This window comes from Nicotiana tomentosiformis, chromosome 3 (genome assembly GCF_000390325.3).
Source record: "Nicotiana tomentosiformis chromosome 3, ASM39032v3, whole genome shotgun sequence".
NCBI lineage: Eukaryota > Viridiplantae > Streptophyta > Magnoliopsida > Solanales > Solanaceae > Nicotiana > Nicotiana tomentosiformis.
The window spans coordinates 97,831,391-97,853,343 of NC_090814.1; positions in this window are offsets into that span (position 1 = coordinate 97,831,391).

The following is a 21,953-nucleotide window of genomic DNA, read 5'->3' on the forward strand; positions in this document are numbered from 1 at the left end:
TACAATTAAGAATAAGTATCCTTTGCCACGTATTGATGATTTATTTGATCAACTTCAGGGAGCGAGGGTATTCTCCAAAATTGATTTGAGATCGGGGTATCACCGGTTGAAAATTTGGGATTTGGATATTCTAAAAACAGCATTCAGAACTCGTTATGGTCACTATGAATTTCTTGTGATGTCATTTGGGCTAACCAATGCCCCAGCAGCATTTATGCACCTGATGAATAGCGTATTCCAGCCGTATCTTGACTCACTTGTCGTGGTATTTATTGATAATATCCTGGTGTACTCACGTAGCTAGGAGGAGCATGCACAACACTTGGGTATTGTATTGCAGAGGCTGAGAGAGGAGAAACTATATGCCAAATTCTCTAAATGTGAATTTTGGCTTAGTTTGGTAGTATTCTTGGGACATATAGTGTCCAGTGAAGGGATTAAGGTGGATCCGAAGAAAATAGAGGCAGTTCAGAGTTGGCCCACGCCATCTTTAGTTACTGAGATTCGGAGTTTTCTCAGCTTGGCCAGTTATTATTGTTGCTTCATGGAGGGTTTCTCGTTTATTGCATCGCCTATGACTAAATTGACCCCGAAAGGTGCTCCGTTCAGGTGGTCAGATGAATGTGAAGAGAGCTTTCAGAAGCTCAAGACAACTTTGACTACAGCTCCAGTATTGGTGTTGCCTACAGGTTCAGGGTCTTATACTGTGTATTGTGACTCATCGCGTATTGGTCTCGGCGCAGTGCTTATGCAAGATGGTATGGTAATTGCCTATGCGTCCAGACAGTTAAAGGTACATGAGAAGAATTATCCGGTCCACGACATTGAGTTAGCAGTTATTGTTCATGCCTTAAAGATTTGGCGGCATTATTTGTACGGTGTCCATTGTGAGGTTTATACCGATCACCAGAGTCTACAACATCTGTTTAAACAGAAGGATCTTAATTTGCGGCAGTGAAGGTGGTTGGAGTTGTTTAAGGATTATGATATCACCATTCTCTATCATCCCGGAAAGGCCAATGTGGTGGCCGATGCCTTGAGTCATAAGGCGGAGATTTTGGGCAGCGTAGCATACTTACCGGAAGAAGAGAGGCCTTTAGCCTTGGATGTTCAGGCCTTGGCCAAACAGTTTGTTAGATTGGATATTTCCAAGACGAATCGAGTTTTGGCTTGTGTGGTTTCTCGGTTTTCTTTATATGATCGCATCAGAGAGCGTCAGTATGATGACCCACATCTGCTTGTCCTTAAGGACACAGTTTAGCACGGTGATGCCAAGGAAGTCACTATTGGAGATGACGGTGTATTACGGATGCAGGGCAGGCTATGTGTGCCTAATGTAGATGGTTTGCATGAGTTGATTCTCCAGGAAGCTCACAGTTCACGGTACTCCATTCATCCAGGTGTCGCGAAGATGTATCAGGATTTGAGGCAGCATTATTGGTAGAGGCGAATGAAGAAATATATAGTTGGGTTTGTAGCTCGGTGTTTAAATTGTCAACAGGTGAAATACGAGCATCAGAAACTGGGAGGATTGCTTCAGAGACTTGAAATTTTGGAGTGGAAATGGGAGCGTATTACCATGGATTTCGTAGTTGGGCTTCACGGACTTTGAGGAAGTTTGATGTTGTTTGGATGATTGTGGATTGATTGACCAAGTCCGCGCATTTTATTCTAGTTGGTACTACTTATTCTTTGGAATGGTTGGCTGAAATTTATATCCGCGAGATTGTTCGCCTGCACGGTGTGCCAGTGTCCATCATTTCAGATTGGGGCATACAGTTTACATCACAGTTTTGGAGAGTAGTGCAGCGAGAATTAGGTACACAGGTTCAGCTAAGTACAGCATTTCACCCTCAGACGGACGGATAATCTGAGTGCACTATTCAGATATTGGAGGATATGCCACGCTCTTGTGTCATTGATTTTGGAGGTTCTTGGAATAAATTTCTGCCACTCGCGGAGTTTGCTTACAATAACAGCTACCAGTCGAGCATTTAGATGGCTCCATTTGAGGCTTTATATGGGAGACAGTGTCGGTCTCCGGTGGGTTGGTTTGAGCCAGGTGAGGCTAGGCTATTGGGTACTGACTTAGTTCAGTATGCTTTGGAGAAGGTTAAATTGATTCAGGAGTGGCTTTGCACGGCGCAGTCTAGATAGAAGAGTTATGCTGACAGGAAGGTCTGTGATGTTGCTTACATGGTTAGGGAAAAGGTTCTGCTAAAGATTTCACCCATGAAGGGTGTGTTGTGATTCGGAAATAAGGGAAAGTTGAGCCCTCGATATATTGGGCCTTTTGAGGTACTTAAGAAGATTGGAGAGGTGGCTTATGAACTTGCTTTGCCACCTAGTCTATCAAGTGTTCATCCACTGTTTCATGTATCTATGCTCCGGAAGTATATCGGGGATCCGTCTCATGTATTGGATTTTAGTACAATGCAGCTTGACGGTAATTTGACTTATGATGTGGAGTCGGTGGCTATTTTAGACCGACAGGTTTGAAAACTGAGGTCAAAGAACATAGCATCAGTAAAGGTATAGTGGAGAGGCCAGCCAGTCGGAGAAGCTACTTGGGAGATTGAGTAGGAAATGCAGAGCAAATATCCACACATATTTGAGGCTCCATGTATGATTCTAAACTCGTTCGAGGACGAACGTTTGTTTAAGAGGGAGAATGTAATGACCCGGCCGGTCATTTTGAGTATTATAACCCCGTCCCCCAATTTACTGCTCAATTTATGCTTTAAGGTAGTTTTATGACTTACCGGGTTAGTTGGTTCGGGTCCGGAAGGAATTCGAAGTGAAACGAGACACTTAGTCTCATAATTGAAAATTTAAGTTAGAAAAGTTGACCGGATGTGGACTTACGTGTAAACGACCTCGAATTTGAATTTTGATAATTTCAATAGCTCCGTATGGTGATTTTGGACTTTGGAGCATGTCCAAAAAATTATTTGGAGGTCAGTAGAGGAATTAGGCTTGAAATAACGAAAGTTGAATTTTTGGGAAGTTTGACAGGGGGGTTGACTTTTTGATATCGGGGTCAGAATCCGATTCTGGAAATTGGAATAGGTCTGTTATGTCATTTATGACTTGTGTGCAAAATTTGAGGTCAATCGGACGTGATTTGATAGGTTTCGGCATTGAATGTAGAAGTTGGAATTTCTTAGTTTCATTAAGTTTGAATTGATATATGATTCGTGGTTCTAGCATTGTTTGACGTGATTTGAAGTTTCGACTAAGTTCGTATGATATTTTAGGACTTGTTGGTATGATTTGACGGGTCCCAAGGGGCTTGGGTGTATTTTTGGATCATTGGTTGAGACTAGTAAAGTTAAGAAATTTGGGAGTTTGACCATGGTCAATATCGAGTCAAGACGACCTCTTTTCAGTGTTTTGAGTGCGCGAGCAGGTCCGTAGTATGTTTTATGATTGAAATTCATATATGGTTTGTGTCCGGGAGGTTTTGGACGAGTGCGCGAGTTGAGGTCGGATTTTGGTAAAATTAACATGGGTAGACTCATGGTTGAATGGGATTTCGGATTTTATAACTTTTGTTGGATTCCGAGACGTGGGCCCCACGGACGATTTTTGAGCTAAATTTTGGATTTTGTTGGAAAATTAGTATTTTCTTATGGAATTAATTCCAATAAATTTTACTGACTGAATCGAATTATTTGTGGCTAGATTCGAGATGTTTGGAGGACAATTTATGAGGCAAAGGCATAGCGGAATAGAGAATTACATGGTTTGAGGTAAGTAACAGTTCTAAATTTGGTCCTGAGAGTATGAAACCCCGGATTATGTGTTATATGATCGGTTTTGGAGGTGACGCACATGCTAGGTGACGGGCGTGTTGGCGTGCACCGTAGGAATTGAGACTTGGTCAAATTCCATGGAACTGTGTAGTTGAATAACCTGTGGTTATCTGTACATTCTCCATGTAGTAGAGAAACTGAAACACAAGTCATGTTTAGATTATGTGTTGGCACTGTAGGGACCCACATAGGTCGTGCACATGTTGAATTATCTGCTAATTTGTTGTTTTGTACTCAGTCACAGTTTACTTGTTTATTTTATCTCAGTCTCTATTGTTCATTATTGATGCATCATATTAATGTTGTTTGGGCTGATTTGCATGATCATTGAGAGCCCGAGAGACTGGAGAGATTTATGACTGAGTGAGGCTGAGAGCCTGATTGTGAAATATTATACTATAGCACGTGAGTTGTCCGCGCCGATCCAGATATTATACTATAGCACGTGAGTTATCCGTGCAACACATGAGTTGTCCGTACGGATCCATATATTATACTATAGCACGTGAGTTGTCCGTGTAGCATGTGAGTTGTCCGTGCGGATACAGATATTATACTATAGCACGTGAGTTGTTCGTGCAACACGTGAGATGTCCGTGCGGATCCAGATATTATACTATAGCATGTGAGTTGTCTGTGCAGCACGTGAGTTGTCCGTGCAACACGTGAGTTGTCCGTACGGATCCAGATATTGATATTATAGCACGTGAGTTGTCCGTGCGGATTATAGCGCTTGGGCTATAGGAGCCCCTCTGGAGTCTGTACACACCCCCAGTGAGCGCAAGTACCTACTGAGTGCGAGTGATGAGTGCCGAGTGAATGAAATGGATGAGTGACTGTTGTCCTGAGAGGATGCATATGATTTCATTATTGTTGCACTTTAGCTGTCATATATCACTGTTTGGAAATTTTTTAGAGATATTATCTTATGTTTCAGTTGAACTTGACATAAAATTACTGTTTGGGGCTTAAATGTTGAACTTGAAAGCATGCCTACATTATTATGCTGGAAATTACTATAATTTGACTCAACTATGAAGCTCGTCGCTACTTTCAGTTCCTTATTTATTATTGTTACTTGCTGAGTTAGTTGTACTCATACTACACCGTGCACCTCGTGTGCAGATCCAGGTACCTCCGGACACGGCGGTTGCTAGTTTTTCGGAGTTTTATCTGTTGGCGATTATCGAGGTAGTTGCTTGGCATCCGCAGACCTTGACTTTCTTTCCTTTCAGTTTTTGTACTGATCTATATTTTCAGACAGTGTTTTTAGCAGTCAGACTTTATTATCATTTAGATGCTCATGTACTCAGTGACACCGGGTTTTGGGAGTGTTTATATTTGTACTTGTCAGATTTCTTCCACTGAAATTAAATATTATGTTTTCAAATTTAAAAGATATGGTATTTTATTGAGATTGGTGGCTTGCCTAGTATTGAGATAGGTGCCATCACGACAGGTGAGATTTTGGGTCGTGACAACATACTTGTTCTCCTGTAGGGGCGTGTTCATCCACTTAATCCTAAAACTTTCCAGAGGATTGTTCTAATAAGTTTTATTGTATGTGGCAAAATTCAAGTATTTGAGCAAGTGTGGGATCAACCGGGCATAATTTTGGACATGTTCAACCGCACGCTCATATGGTGAATTGCTCAAGGAATCATACACATATATAGTTTTGGTTTGAAAGTGCAACATTCCAAGAAAGTAGTGTGTAGATGACTGGCCAGCACTTGGCTTAAGTCGAAATGGAAAAAATACATTTTCGGCAGATGCCCATGAGATACCACATGAAAGGTCAATGCCTCTTACGTAGTTGGCCAGGTAAACTCGGTAAGTTCCTCAATCTCCACTTCTTCTTCATAATCCACAGCTTCCTCAATCACCTATTTTTTTACAGCCCGCTTTCTCTTTGATTTGCTCTTTTTCTCTTTCATTTTTCTTTTCTCCTCCATTCTCTTTTCCTTCCTTATTCTAATTTTCTCCTTCTGTTCATCTGAAGGATGAACACTAGCCAACTTAGTCATATACTGATCAAAAAGTAAATTTGTTACTATATATTTTGATTTTGGATAACTTGGAAGGTGATAGCAATATTTTTTGCACAAGAAATATACGCCCATTTCAATATGCTGCAAATGAACAACAACAAAAGAAAATATGTGAACTTAACCACAATATAATTCAGAGTAAAAATTAAGTTTAGGTAATGAACTAAAAACATTCAGCATGCATAAGTATGAAGTGTTAGGAAATAAACTAAAAAACTTTAGCATGTTTGATTTAAAGTTTAGAAAAAAACTCATTACAAAACTAGAGACTGCATGACAAAAATTTCAGCATGTGTAGTCTGAAGTTTTAGCAAATGAACTAAACAACTTTAGCATTTTTAGTCTACAATGTTTAGGGAAAAACTCATTGCTAAACTACAGACTGCAGGACAAGAACTTCAGCATCTTTTAGTATGAAGTTTTAGCAAATGAACTAAAAAAACTTAAGCATGCATAGGTCTGAAGTTTACCAAATTACAGTACAAAAACTTTAAAATAAACATAAGGATGAAATTTTAGGAAATACGGTTCAAACCCAATTCAAAAAACAAACTTAATAACTTACTTCATCCTCAAGATCAGAGGTAGGGTCCACAAGCTCGGTAAAGAATGACTTTGGAATATCGATTCCAGCTAATTTGAATGGCTTGGAATCATATATCTTGGCATCCGTCTTCAACCAGTCTATAAATCTCTGCACCAATCCACTGTTTTGATTGACATAATGGAAGGGACATGTTTGTATAGTCTTTCCTACTTTCCAATCTTTCCCCCTTGCCTTTTGTTTAGGAATGACGTAAGGAGATTTCAACCAAATACTCTCAATACGAATTCTTTTCCCTACTTTAGCTGGTTTTCTTTTTGCTTGTTGTTCCTGCTGCTCAATCGCAACTAACTGTTGCAGTTCAGCAGCAGGGGAAAAATCCACAGCCATAGGGGCAGATACTTGACCAAATCCCTACTATTCATGATGTTCTTGTCTCTCTTCACTAATAACAACAACAGCAGAATTACCTTCTGAACCAGTCTCTTGTGTATTACCCAGCGAAAATGAACATAAATTGAAGTTGGGGATATCACTGGTGTCACGCAAAACATTAGGAGAACTGGACACCTTCCTTCTCTTAGGATTTGAAAGAAGTTGTGATGCATCAGATCAGATCTGCAAAAAACAAGGAAAATGTATACATAAATGCAAATGATACGAACACACAGTAGGCAAAAAATACCTTGTAATCGAATTGCAGAAAATAACTACCTGGTCTAAGTGTTGCAACACAGCTGGTGAAATTGCATGGGGCGCCCTATTTGGTCTCCCTTTTTAACTTGTACCCGCTTTGTTTTTTCGTTTGTATCCTTACCCGTTTTTTTGTTAAAAGCTTTTTAAAAAGATAATTTTGTCCTTCTTTAGTAAAAGACTACTTTCTCTCCAAGTATACAACATATTGTTTCGTGTCTCTGTCTCTCTCCCCTTCTTCACGATTTTAATTTGTTCTTCTCTGAAATCAAACTGTTTTCAGCATTGCATTCTTCTTGATTTGACAACTATTTCTTCCCCAACAACATTAAGTATAATCACAGGTACGATTTTAATGGTTGCTTTTTTACATTGCATTAACTTTATATTGGGGTTTTAATTTATGATTAGTTTTATGATTTAATTTTTGGGTTTTTGTTGATAGTAATCTTAGTTGAATCATTTTCCTTTTTTATTTGTGCTAAAATAGTTTCCTATGGTTTACTTTGATTAGTGCATTAGTTTTGTAGGTTTTACTTTTACGATTAGGGTTTTTAAGTTTTTTGAAACTGTGTTTGTGTTTTTTATGAGAATTCTATATATTCTTCAGTGATTTTTGGAGACGTTGAAATTTTTAAAAATTTTGAGACTTAAATAGATGATGCTATTAAAGTATGAAGTTTATAATACTTCAAGAATAACTTAATTCTAGGAGCTGAAGTTTTGTTTTGCATTTTGTATAAGTAAAGAATGTTTTGTCTGCAGTTTTTGTTTTGTTTTTGATGAACTTCATCATTATTGGAGTTGAATTTGTGTTCTGTATTTGTTTTGGCTGAAGTTTTTGTTCTGTAATTGCGGAACTTCAGTATTCTTAGAGCTGAAGTTTTATTTTGTATTTGCTGAACTTCAGCATTCTTAGAGATGAAGTTTTGTGTTGTATTTCTCTGAAGTTAGATGGCTTTAAAATATAACTCAAGTCAAATTGTGTTGAACTTTTAACTGATTTTTTTGATAGAAGGAATGTCACAATTGGGGTTTTGAATAAAACGACCTTTTGATTTTTCATTTATTTTTCGTTTTCATATTGAAAAGTAATAAGAATGAGAGGTGTTAAACTTTTTATCATCCTGGCGTCGAGCTATTTTTCCGCCTCAAGTTGTTTTTCCTACCTTTAATTTTTTTTTGAACAGATGGCATCTACGAAATCTAAAGCACCTAAAGATCCTAAAGCTCCTTTAGTTCCTGTTGTTGTACCTACAAAACCAGGGGAGAGATATTATGAGTTTCGAGATTGGTTTAACTGTCGTGCTTACTGGAAGGGGAACCACGATTTGAAGGGTTTAATTGCAACTTTCTTGACTCCTTCACAATAGGAGAAGCTGAATAATGGTACATTTTGGTATATTATGGGTATGGAGAATTTCCATTACAGCATGAAGTTGGTTCAATGTTTGTTTCTTTCTCGCGTATTCATCAATGATAGAGATTCCATTAGTTTCAAGATTTTTGGTTGTGATGTGTCGTTCAGCCTTGAAGACTTTCACACTATGTGCGGTTTGAGGATCACAACACATAATGTTGAAAAACCAATTAAACGAGAGAGTAATATTCTTAAGCGCTATTTTGGGAAGTCTAAAGGTGTGACCTTGAAGGACATTCGAGAGTATATGATACGGAATCAAATTAAAAAGGATGATGTGAATTTCAAACACGTGTGCTAGAGTGATGAAGATGTTGTGAAGCTTATAAAAATTCTTGTTGTGGAGTCTATTTTTTCGGAAGAAAGAATGAATCAACTATGTTGAAAGAGTATGCAACTATTGATGAAGACGAAGAGGTTTGTCTTAATTATCCTTGGGGTAATGCATCTTATGAGAAGCTTATTACCTCAATTAAACATGCTTTGGACAACCAGGATAAAAATAAATCAACTGAGTATACTCTAGGCGGATTTCCATATCCATTATATGTTTGGTTCTATGAGCGCTTCCTAGATATTTGGGACAAGTATTTAAAAGATGACGACTTCCTTGATGCCCCTCTGGTTCCCAAGATGTTACGTTATACATCTTTAGGAGAGCCTAAATTTAAAGAACTTTATGAGGATTACTTCAGTAATCATGGTGTAAGTTAATGTTCTTTATTTTTTTTATTTTTCTTTAATTTTGTTAATATGTTGACGTATCAGTTTTATTTTATTTTTGATAATATACTTTTTTGTATTAAACAAAAATATCGAACATTTAGGGTATTGGATATAATTCCTACCAAAGAGGAATTGAATTCAATGCCTTTAATTGGACAATTACCATGCAACCGCATTCGTTTGAAGGTACTGAATCCGGTTCCTTCAATTGGTGAATTACCATGTAGTCGGAGTCGATCAAAAAAAACCAATCGAACTCCTGTAATTGGAGAATCAACTCATACCCAGAGTCATTCTAAATGTTCTACAACGGCGTTTGACGATGAATTAGTCAACACAATATGTCGTGTAAGTTTTTTTTCTTTTTGTGTTTAATCTGAAGTTTTTCATACTATTTTTTGCTTAATTATAGGATGTTTTATGTGATTTTTTTTAGCTGAAGTTTTTGTTCTGTGTTTTGTAAAACTACAGCATGTTTAGTCTCCAGTTTTTGTTCTATTTGTGATGATCTTTAGCATTATAGGAGCTAAAGTTTTGTTTTGTATTTTGTAAAAGTAAAGTAGGTTTTTGTCTGCAGCTTTTGTTTTATTTTTGATGAACTTCAGCATTCTTGGAGTTGACGTTGTGTTCTGTATTTGTAAAACTACAGCATGTGTTGGCTGAAATTTTTGTTCTGTATTTGCTAAACTTCTGTATTCTTAGAGTAGAAGCTTTTATCCTATATTTAGTGAACTTCAACATTCTTAGAGTTGAAGTTTTGGTATGTGTTTCTATTTTCTGAAATTGTTGTGCTATTTCTATTTCTATACTAGAGGGTAAGGAGGAAGGTTAAAAACTAAGCAACAGAAGAAAGACTCATGATCGCGAAAGAAGTTGTTCAAGTGTTTCGACGGGATGAGCGATCTGCTATAGTGGAGGAGGTTGTCAAAAAAGTCAAGGTAAGCTTATTTATATAGAAGTCTTTTTTTCCTGCTAATGTTATTCTTTTATTCAGAATAATCATTGTTAGTAATTTTTTATAGGAATATTTTGATGAGAAGTTTGAAAAGTTGTTTAAGATTGTCGACAAGTCAAAAGGAAGAGATGATGGCGATGCAGATTTTGAATTCATGAACTATCGACAGTATGATATTCTGAATGACTCATTCGAACCTCAATTTGATATTAATGCTGGTCATGATGGACTGCACAAAGTCGCGGATGAAAATGTAAGAGGCGAGGAAGCAGGTCTTGAAGGCCACGTTCAAGTATTCGAGCAAGTTCAATGTGTTGAACAGTAAGTTGAAGCGGAATGTTCTAGTATTGATAGACTGAGCAAAGTTGCTAAATATGATTGTCACGGCCCAAAATCCCACCACAGGAGTCGTGATGCACTTAGTCTCTAAGACTAAGTAAGCCGATCATAATAACAATTCAAGCCATTTGTTTTTGAATTCAATACAAGTGTCAAAGCCAACAACGAAAATATTCAAACAACCTCCCAACACTGGTAATACCGAGTCATGAACTCTAACCGAATACATGAAATGATCTCAAGGATCAAATATACAATATTGTTCGAATAATAATGGACAGTATAATAAAATGGGAAGACTCCAAGGGACTGCAACGACCAAGCAGCTCTACCTTGAATCCTTGCGATCAACACACTAACTCTGCTCGAGTCCAATATCTCCAGTACCTGGCTCTGCACAAAAATAAGCAGAAGTGTAGTATGAGTACACTACGGTCGGTACTCAGTAAGTATCAAGACTAACATCAGTGGAGTAGTGACGAGATACAATCAGGACACTCACTGGTCTAATAACTTGTGCAATATATCAAACAAAATAACAGGAAACAAATAGCTATGATGGCAACAAGAATCAATCAAGGATATAAACAACAAGGACACAAGAACACCATAAATATTGCTCAAACGAACAATGAACACAAGTACAACCAAGTAATCAAGTCCTTCAAATATAAATCTTTCACCTATAAGTTTTTCAAATAAAAATCGTTAGAATATAATCCTTTCAAATAAATATATTTCGAATATACTCCCTTCAAATAAATATCTTTCGAATATAATTCTTTCAAATAAATATCCTTCAATATAATTCTTTCAAATAATATTTTTGAATATAATTCTTTCAAATAAAAGTCACCTTGTGACACCTCATTTCATAATCATAAAAATACGGGTCTCAGCCCACTTTCATATTTTCGTAATACAGGTCTCAGCCCACATTCATATTTCCAAGGTACCTCGTGCCCATATTTTTATCACAACTGCACGGGCAACTCACGTGCCAAAATATCAATAGATAATATATGCACGGATAACTCTCGTGCCAATAATAAAATCATCATTTACTCGCGGCAACTCATTCCCACATCTCATTTCACAACTGCACGGACAACTCACGTGCCAATATCGTAATCATTATATATCCATGACACCTCGTGCCCACAATTCATATCACAATCACACGGACAACTCACGTGCTAATAACATAATCCGCCCGGCAATAGCCACAGGCTCACAATTTCAACATGTATTAGACTGTTATCAAATTTACTGAATTAACAAAACAAGTTGAACAAGATATAAAAGAAATCACAACATCACATAAAAATCACCAACACAATAATCCCACATCATCACAGATCATCCCTGACGATAGCCACTCTTATCTCTCCTATAGCCACCCGTATCACTCCATATAATAGCCACCCTTATCCGTCCGCCCCGACAATATCAATAGACACCCTTATCCCTCCGCCCTGACAATTTCAATAGCCACCCTTATCGCTCCTATAGCCACCCTTATCGCTCCTATAATAGCCTCTTTTTAAACTTATTTAATTAATTATTTCCAGGAAATGTCAACTCAACAAATACATGGGATTCACATAAAAATCAAAGTGGAAATCACACCAAATTATCATATAAAAACAAATTCGATAAACAAGGATTTGAGGTATGGCAAATAGAGGATTTAATAAATGCCAACAATTATCCAATTTAATGCATAAAAATTGCCTAAGACTTTAAACCGATAAAATTTGCATACATAAGCCTGAGTACGTACTCGTTACCTCGCGAACACGGCTTTCAATCACATAATTTCCACATAAGACTCAATGCTTAAGGAGTAATTCCCCCACTCAAGGTTAGGCAAGATACTTACCTTTTTGAAGTTAGGCTGATATTCCAAAATAGTCTTCTTGCTTGAATTGACCTCCGGACAGCTCAAATCTATCCAAATTAATTGTATAACTTTATTAAAATTCTTCAAAAACAATTACGGATAATGTAACATCGCCTTAAAATTTCACATTAAAAAGTCAACCGAAAGTCAATGCAGGGCCCACCTCTCGGAACCCGGCAGAAGTTTCACGAAATCCGAACACCCATTCGGATACGAGTTCAACCATACCAATTTTATCAAATTCTGATAACAAATCTATCTCTAAATCTTAAATTTCCATTTTTGGAGATTTTGCAAAAATCCCAATTTCTTCCATTTAAATTCAAATTAAATGATGAATATAACCATGGATTTATGAAATATAATCACTTTCGGATATAGGACACTTACCCAAGTTAAAATCTTGAAGAAATCCTCAAAATGGCCCGAGAACCGTGCTTCAAAAATCCAAAACAAAATAAAAGAAATGACCATTTTAGTCCTTAAGTTTCTTCCCAATAAAAACACTAATCTGGTCACTAAATGTGCGCACCAGAACTGTTTACGTCAGCAATTTATTGTTCACTAAAAAGGCTCTAACTCCATCATACGAACTCGGAATTCGACGATTCTTGTTCCTATGAGTCACAAATAATAATACGAACCTAGTCGTTCAATCAAAACTCAATTCAGAGCTCATTTTCTCAATACGATACCAACTTCGCTCGTTAAATAATTAACTCATGTTTCGCGCTAAAAACTCAATCGCGACTTGATAAAATTAGACCAAACATTCCAGATCATTCCTATAATTTATTATCAAACTTCTGGATGTCTCGAAATCGAATTTCGATCTCTAGAACTAAAAAATGGACATTTGGATCATTACATGCTTGTACTCAAAACAATGACAAAGCACCAAACACGTTAAAAAACACATTCAAAACTCATCGGAGCCCCCATGGGACCCCAATCAATATACTAACAAGTTCCAAAATACAATACAAACTTAGTCGAGGTTTCAAACCACGTCAAACAACGTCGAAATTATGAATCGCGCCTTGAATCGAATTATGAGTTTTCAAATCTTCCAACTTCTATAATTTGCGTCGAAACGTACCAAATCAATCCGGAATGACTTCAAATTTTGCACACAAGTCATAAATGACATAATGGACCTGTTTCAATTTTTCGGAATCAAATTTTGACCCCGATATCAATAAAGTCAACTACCGGTCAAACATTCTAAAAACTCTTCCATTTTTCAACTTTCGCCAAAATGCGTCAAATTGACCTACGGACTTCCAAATCCAATTCCGAACATAGGTATGAGTCCGAAATCACCATACAAAGCTATTGGAATCATCAAAACTTCATTTCAGAGTCGTTTGCTCAAAATTCAAAACTTCGATCAACTTTTTTCATTTAAGCTTCAAAAGTAAGAATTGTTCTTCCATTTTAGTTTTGAATCTTACAAAACCCAAACTTGACCGCACATGTACGTTATAATACATATTACAAAGCTGCTCGGTGCCTTAAACCATTGAACGGGATGCCAATTCACAAAATGATAAGTTAGGTCGTTACAATGATGAACAGTTATCAACCGAGAATGTAGGAAGCAAGAAAGGTGCGGATGATGAAGTTGTCGGTACTGAAGAACATGTACCGACTTGTGCTTTGGGTAGTCATATTGAAAAAGGCAATGCGTTTGCGAATGCAGATCATGAACCTGTTAGTACTGAAGAACACGCACCGAGTGATGTGGGTACTCCTATTGGGAAAGGCAATGCGTTTGCGGAAGCATTAGCTATTTGCCAAGAACTTTTAGGTCCAGAGACACAGGAAGTTATCACTACAGGTATAAATATTTTCTATGCTACTATATATATGTTTATTTATTTATTTTAGGTCATTGATTCCCCCCATATGAATATGCAGTGGAAGTTGAAAATAGTGGTGCTTCAATTGATACAACTCAAAAACTCTTTGATGATGCTGCATTGCATGAAGATAGAGTCGAGAAAATCCTTCCGCAAAATACTCCAAGGCTCTCCGACGATGCTACACCATTGAATGAAAATGGAGCTGCTGAGATCGACAAAGGTATGCAGTCTGGCGATAGCGCAGTTGAAGAAAAACGTCAAGGTATTCTATACATCACGAATTTATAACATTTGATCCAAGTATTAATTTTTTTAGTTTGAAATTTTACATACTTTTTTTTCTTTTTTGTGCTTTTTGTTGATTATTCAGAAAGGCTCGATGCAGCCGAAAAAGAAATTGGTGAGCTCATTCGGCTATATGAAAAAGCATAAATACATCTCTTCACACCTGTTGGCTTACAGACAGGTGTGAAGTGTCTTTGTAGTATTTAAAAAATTTCATCAGTATTATTTAATTTTTTTTTGCATGAAGATATAGGCATATATGAGGGTAATGCTAGAGGATCCGTTGGTATGCAAACACCATCTGTGTCGCAACACTTAGACCAGGTAGTTATTTGTTGTAACTCGATTACAAGGTATTTTTTGCCTAATGTGTGTTTGTATCAGTTGTATTTATCTATATATTTTCCTAGTTTTTTTGCAGATGTCATCTAATGCATCACAACTTCTTCCAAATCCTAAGAGAAGGAAGATGTCCAGTTCTCCTAATGTTTTGCGTGACACCAGCGATATCCCCAACTTCAATTTATGTTCATTTTTGTTGGGTAGTTGTCACAGCCCAAAATCCAACTAGCCGTGATGACACCTAACCCAACCCGCTAGGTAAGCTAATAACCAACTATCCAATTTAATGAGATTTATTAAGAAAATAAATGATAATACAACTGCAATTATATAAGAATTTTTCAAAGAACTGGTAGTACAAATCATAAGCTTCTCAGATATAGAATTTACAAAGCTGGTTTGAAATAAAATATACCATCTGTTTGAAATATACATGAACAGGTCTGAAATACTAAAGCTACCAAGATCAAGAGGCAGCTATGTCTAGAACGCATGTACATCTTCAGATCAAGCTCCCGACGTACTGTAACGACCCAGCCGTTCGTTTTGAGAGTTGTAGTCCTGTTCCCCCATTTAATGCTCCATTTTTGCTTTATAGCTGTTATATGACTTATCGAGTTAGTTGGTTCGGGTCCGGAGTGAATTCAGTGTGAAATGAGACGCTTAGTCTCTTAAATAGAAAGCTTAAGTTGGAAAAGTCGATCGGATGTTGATCTATGTGTAAACGACCTCGGATTCGAATTATGATGGTTCTAGTAGCACCGTATGGTGATTTTAAACTTAGGAGCGTGTCCGGAAAATTATTTGGAGGTCCGTAGTGGGATTAGGCTTGAAATGGCAAAAGTCGAATTTTTGGAAAGTTTGACCGGGGGATTGACTTTTTGATATCGGGGTCAGATTCCGATTCCGGAAGTTGCAGTAGGTTCTTGGGGTCATTTTGTGACTTGTGTGAAAAAATTAGAGGTCAATCGGACGTGATTTGATAGGTTTCGGCGTCGTTTGTAGAAATTTTGAAGTTTCTTAGGCTTGAATCCGTGTGTAGTTCATGTTTTCGATATTGTTGGAGGTGATTTGAAGATTCGATTAATTTTGTATGATGTTATTAGACTTGTTGGTATGTTTGGTTGAGGTTCCAGGGGGCCTCGGGTTGATTTCGGGTGGTTAACGGACTTGGAATGTGATTTGAGAAGTTGCTGAAGTCTGAGAGTTGCTGGTGTGACTGCACCTGCGGAGATAGGACCGCAGATGCGATGCCACAGATGCAGCAGGTAAAGCGTAGGTGCGGAAAGGGTGGAGACTAGCAAGGCTCACAGGTGCGATAGTTTCTCCGCACATGTGATAGCGCAGATGCGGACAATGGGTCGCAGAAGCGGAGGCAGCTGGGTTAGTCATTTTTGCAGGTGCGCCCAGAATATTCACACCAGCGGGCGCTCAGGTGCGAGCCCAGGCTCCGCAAGTGCGAAAGTGCCTGGGCAGAACCTATATCAGTGGGGTCCGAGATTTTTGGCTTCATTTCATCATTTTGAGCTCGGATTTTAGAGATTTTGAGAGGGCATTTTGGCGTAGAATTTAGCCCGAATTTAGGTAAGTAACACTTTCAAACTAGGTTCTGAGGGTTCGAAATCCCGAATTATGTGTTATGTGATTGGTATTGAGGTGACGCACATGCCAAGTGACGGGCGTGCAGACATGCACCGTGAGAATTGTGACCTAGTTGACTCCATGGCACCGTATAGTGGTTTTATCTTGTTGATATCCGTATTTTCATAATGTGATAAATTAACTGAACTGTCACTCATGCTAGATATCATGTCTAGGCTTTATGCCGGTACTGTTGGGACCCATATTGGTCGTTTCTTGTTGTTGTCTTACTGATTTAAATGATATTTCATACTCAGTCATATTCATTCATTTCATAGCTCATCACAGTCTCTGTTGTTATTTATTGATGCATCATATTATTATTTTTAGGCTAGTATCATGATATTGTGAGCCCGTGAGAGAGAGACTGGAGAGATTGATGATTGAGTGAGGCCGAGTGCCTGATTATGAGTGACATTTATGGGATCGGGCTGCACGCCGTAGTGGTTATACTGATTTATGATAGCGCTTGGGCTGAAGGAACCCCTCCGGAGTCTGCACACACCCCCAATGAGCGCAGTTGATATTATATGGGGATGGATCTTCTTCATAGGGCTGGATTGGCCTTCCTCGGTACTGGGTGAATTATAGTCAGTGATATATATGTTCTGGGATGGATCTTCCCTGGGCCATATAGGCCATATACAGTACCGAGTGGTTGAGTATTTGAGAGTGTGAACCTGGAGATGGATCTTTTCCACAGGGCTGGATTGGCTTCCTTGGTACTGGGTGACTTATAGTCAGTGATATATACGTTCTAGGATGGATCTTCCCTGGGCTGTATGGGCCATATACAGTACCGAGTGGTTGAGCATTTAAGAGTGTGAGCACATGAGGCTGACATCATGGTGCATCACATACAGCATGTGCATTGGCATGTAGAGATAGTAGAGTCATATTCTTTACACTGTTCGGATCTGATGTACTTTACTGTTTTGAGTTGCCCATTTAATTTGAAAGCATGCCTACATTTCTGCACTGTTATTTTTCTGAATTGAACTATGGCGGTTGAGTTCGTCACTACTTTCAGCCCACAATTTGGGTTTGTTACTTACTGAGTTGGTTGTACTCATGCTACACCATGCACCTCGTGTGCATATCCAGGTGCTTCTGGTTACGGCGACTTCTAATTGAGGAGATAGGATCTCGGAGACTATCGAGGTAGCTGCATGGCGTTCGCAGGCCTTGACACTCCTTCATTATCTTTATCTGTACTTTCGTTTTTACTCTTTAGACATTGTAGTTGACTGCATTCTGACATAGATGCTCATGTAGTCGGTGACACCCCGGTTTTGGGATAGATTGTATTGTGTTACGGGTTTATTTTGGTTTTAAAAAGGTTTTTCTTAAATATTAAATTGCTTCTGCCTATATTTTAAAACTTTTACTATGTTGAGATAGTTGAGTAATGGCTTGCCTAGTTCCACGATAGGCGTCATCACGACGGTTAGTGTTTTGGGTCGTGACAAGTTGGTATCAAAGCCTAACTTACATAGGTCTCATGAGTCATGAGCAGGTTTAGTAGAGTCTTGCGGATCGGTACGGAGACGTGTGTACTTATCTTCGAGAGGTTGCCGAACCCTTAGGAAAATTTCAATTTCTTGTACTCTGTCATGCGAATTTGTTGATCCCGAAAACTAAATTTTTGTTATTCTATTCTCTCATAGATGGTGAGGAAACGTACTACTGGGTAGGATGGACAGCCACCAATACCACCAGCTAGGGCCGCGAGAGGTAGAGGTCACGGTAGAGGCCCCGGTAGTCCCCGTTATGGCAGACGATGAGCAGAGGAGGCTTGAGAGATTTGGGAGGCTTTGACCTCCATCTTTAGTGGTGTTGAGTCAGAGGATGCTCAAGGTTTTCTAGATAGGTGTGAGCAGATGCTTCGGACGACGGGTATTTTAAAGATCAGTGGGGTCTCGTTCACTACTTTTCAGTTTTCTGGGGCTGCCTTCAGATGGTAGAAGGCTTATGAAAGGCGCAGACCAGTCGGCGCGGCACCACTTACGTGGCCGGAGTTCTCTGTTCTCTTCTTGCAGAAGTTCGTGTCACAGTCATGTAGAGAGGAGTTGCGTAGGCAGTTTGAGCAGCTTCATCAGGATGGCATGTCTGTGACGCAGTACGAGATGAGGTTTTCTAAGTTGGCTCGTCACACAGTTTTGCTAGTTCCCACTGATAGGGAGAGGATTGGGAGGTTCATCAATGGCCTCACATATCAGTTACGGTTTCTTATGACTAGGGAGAGGGTATATGGTGCTACGTTTGATGAGGTTTTTGACATTTCATGGCAGATAGAGATGGTCCGCAGTCATGAGCGGGGTGAGAGAGAGGCCAAAAGGCCTCGTGGATCAGGTGATTTTAGCGGTGTTTCTTCAGGGGGTCAGTTTTACCGCGGCAGGGGTCGACCTTACAGGCACGCTAAGACGGGTCGTCCAGTTCACCGTGGTGCATCATCCAACCATGGTTCATATAGTTATCATTAGGTCCAGTCATCTGTCAGTGCCTTACCAGCTCAGAGTTCATCCCATGCACCTTCAGTTCAGGGCTCATCGGCACCGGGTTCATCTAGTGGGTATTCTGGTGCTCGTGGCTCTCTCCAGTCCACACCGCCATTCATAGGGAGGGGTTGGTCCGAGTGTGGAGATATGGGTCATATCAAGAGGTATTGTCCCTACCTTACGGGAGGTTCAGCTCAGCAGAGGAGTCATCCTACGACTTCAGCTCCCGTTATCTCACCACCCACTCAGCCAGCTCGGGGTGGAGCTCAGTCAGTTAAGGGTCTCCCTAGAGAGGGAGACCGATCAGGCGGTGGTCAGGCTCGATTCTATGCTATTTCTACCAGAGTTGCTTCAGACGCAGTGATCACAAGTATTGTCTCAGTTTGCCATAGAGAGGCCTCTGTACTATTTAACCCTGGTTCCACTTATTCATATGTATCATCGTATTTCACTCATCATTTGGATATGCCATATGTGTCCTTAGTTTCATCTGTTCATGTCTCTACACTGGTGGGCGATACTATTATTGTGGACTGTGTATATCAGTCGTGTGTAGTGACCATTGGGAGTCTGGATACTAGATTTGATCTCTTGTTGCTTAGCATGGTTGATTTTGACGTGATCTTGGGTATGGATTGGTTGTCTCCATGTCATGCTGTTCTAGATTGTCACGCTAAGGCTGTGACATTGGCGATGCCGGGGTTACCTAGGATTGAGTGGAGAGGTTCTCCAGACTATGTTTCCAGTAGAGTGATTTCATATTTGAAGGCCCAGTGGATGGCTGGGAAGGGTTGTTTATCTTATTTGGCTTTTGTGAGAAATGTCGATGCAGATACTCCTACTATTGATTCAGTACCGGTAGTGAGAGACTTTCCGGATGTATTTCCTGCAGACATGCCGGGTATGTCGCCCGATAGGGATATTGACTTTGGTATTGGCTTGGTGCCGGGCACTCGGTCCATTTCTATTCCACCATATCTCATGGCACCAGCTGAGTTGAAGGAATTAAAGGAGCAGCTTCAGGAACTCCTTGATAAGGGGTTTATTAGGCCTAGTGTCACCTTAGGGTGCGTCGGTGTTGTTTGTGAAGAAGGACGGTACCATGAGAATGTGCAGTGATTATAGGCAGTTGAACAAAGTTACAATCTAGAACAAGTATCCTTTGCCGCGTATTGATGATCTATTTGACCAGCTTCAGGGAGAGATGGTGTTCTCCAAGATTAATTTGAGGTCTAGATTCGGGACTCGGATATTCTAAAAACAACATTCAGGACCCGTTATGGTCATTATGAGTTTCTTGTGATGTCTTTTGGGCTAACCAACGCCCCTGCAGCATTCATGCATCTGATGAACAGTGTGTTTCAGCCCTATCTCGACTTGTTTGTTATTGTATTCATTGATGATATCCTGGTGTACTCTCGTAGCCAGGAAGAGCATGCCCAGCATCTACGAATTGTGTTGCAGCGGTTGAGGGAGGAGAAGCTTTATGCCAAGTTGTCCGAGTGTGAATTTTGGCTCAGTTCAGTGGCATTCTTGGGACACATGGTGTCCAGTAAGGGTATTCGGGTGGATCCGAAGAAGATAAAGGCGGTTTAGAGTTGGCCCAGACCATCCTCAGCTACGGAGATTCGGAGCTTTCTCGGCTTGGCCAGTTATTATCATCACTTTGTGGAGGGTTTCTCATCTATTGCATCACCCTTGACCAAATTGACCCAAAAAGGGTGCTCCTTTCAGGTGGTCGGATGAGTGTGAGGAGAGCTTTCAGAAGCTCAAGACTGCCTTGACCACAGCTCCAGTTCTAGTTTTTTTGTCAGCTTCAGGCCCTTATACAGTGTATTGTGATGCTTCTCAGATCGGCATTGGGTGTGTGTTGATGCAGGAGGGTAGAGTAATTGCTTAAGCTTCGCGCTAGTTGAAGCCTCGTGAGAAGAACTACCGTGTTCATGATTTGGAGTTGGCTGCCATTGTTCATGCGTTGAAGATTTGGAGGCACTATCTCTATGGTGTGTCCTGTGAGGTATTTACTGATCATCGTAGCCTCCAACACTTGTTCAAACAAAAGGATCTAAATTTGAGACATCGGAGATGGTTGGAGCTGCTAAAAGACTATGATATCACCATTTTGTATTATCCGGGGAAGGCTAATGTGGTGGCTGATGCCTTGAGTAGAAAGGCGGTGAGTATGGGTAGTCTTGCATTCATTCCTGTTGGGGAGAGACCTCTTGCAGTTGATGTTCAGGCTTTGGCCAACCAGTTCGTGAGATTTGATATTTCGGAGCCCAGTCGGGTTCTAGCTTGTGTGGTTTCTCAGTCTTCCTTATACGATCGCATCAAAGAGCGCCAGTATGATGATCCCCATTTGCTTGTCCTTAAGGACACAGTTCAGCACGGTGATGCCAGAGATGTGACTATTGGGGATGATAGGGTATTGAGGATGCAGGGTCGGATTTGTGTGCCCAGTGTGGATGGGCTAGTGAGTTGATTCTTGAGGAGGCCCACAGTTCGCGGTATTTCATTCATCCGGGTGCTGCGAAGATGTATCAGGACTTGAGGTAGCACTATTGGTGGAGGAGAATGAAGAACGATGTAGTGGGATTTGTAGCTCGGTTCCTTAACTGTCAGCAGGTGAAGTATGAGCATCAGAGACCGGGTGGGTTGCTTCAGAGGTTAGAGATTCCAGAGTGGAAATGGGAGCGGATCACCATGGATTTTGTAGTTGGACTCCCACGGGCATCGAGGAAGTTCGATGCTATTTGGGTGATTGTGGATTGACTGACCAAGTCCGCACACTTCATTCCAGTTGGTACTACCTATTCTTCGGAGCGGTTGGCTGAGATTTACATCCGAGAGATTGTTCGCCTTCACGGTATACCAGT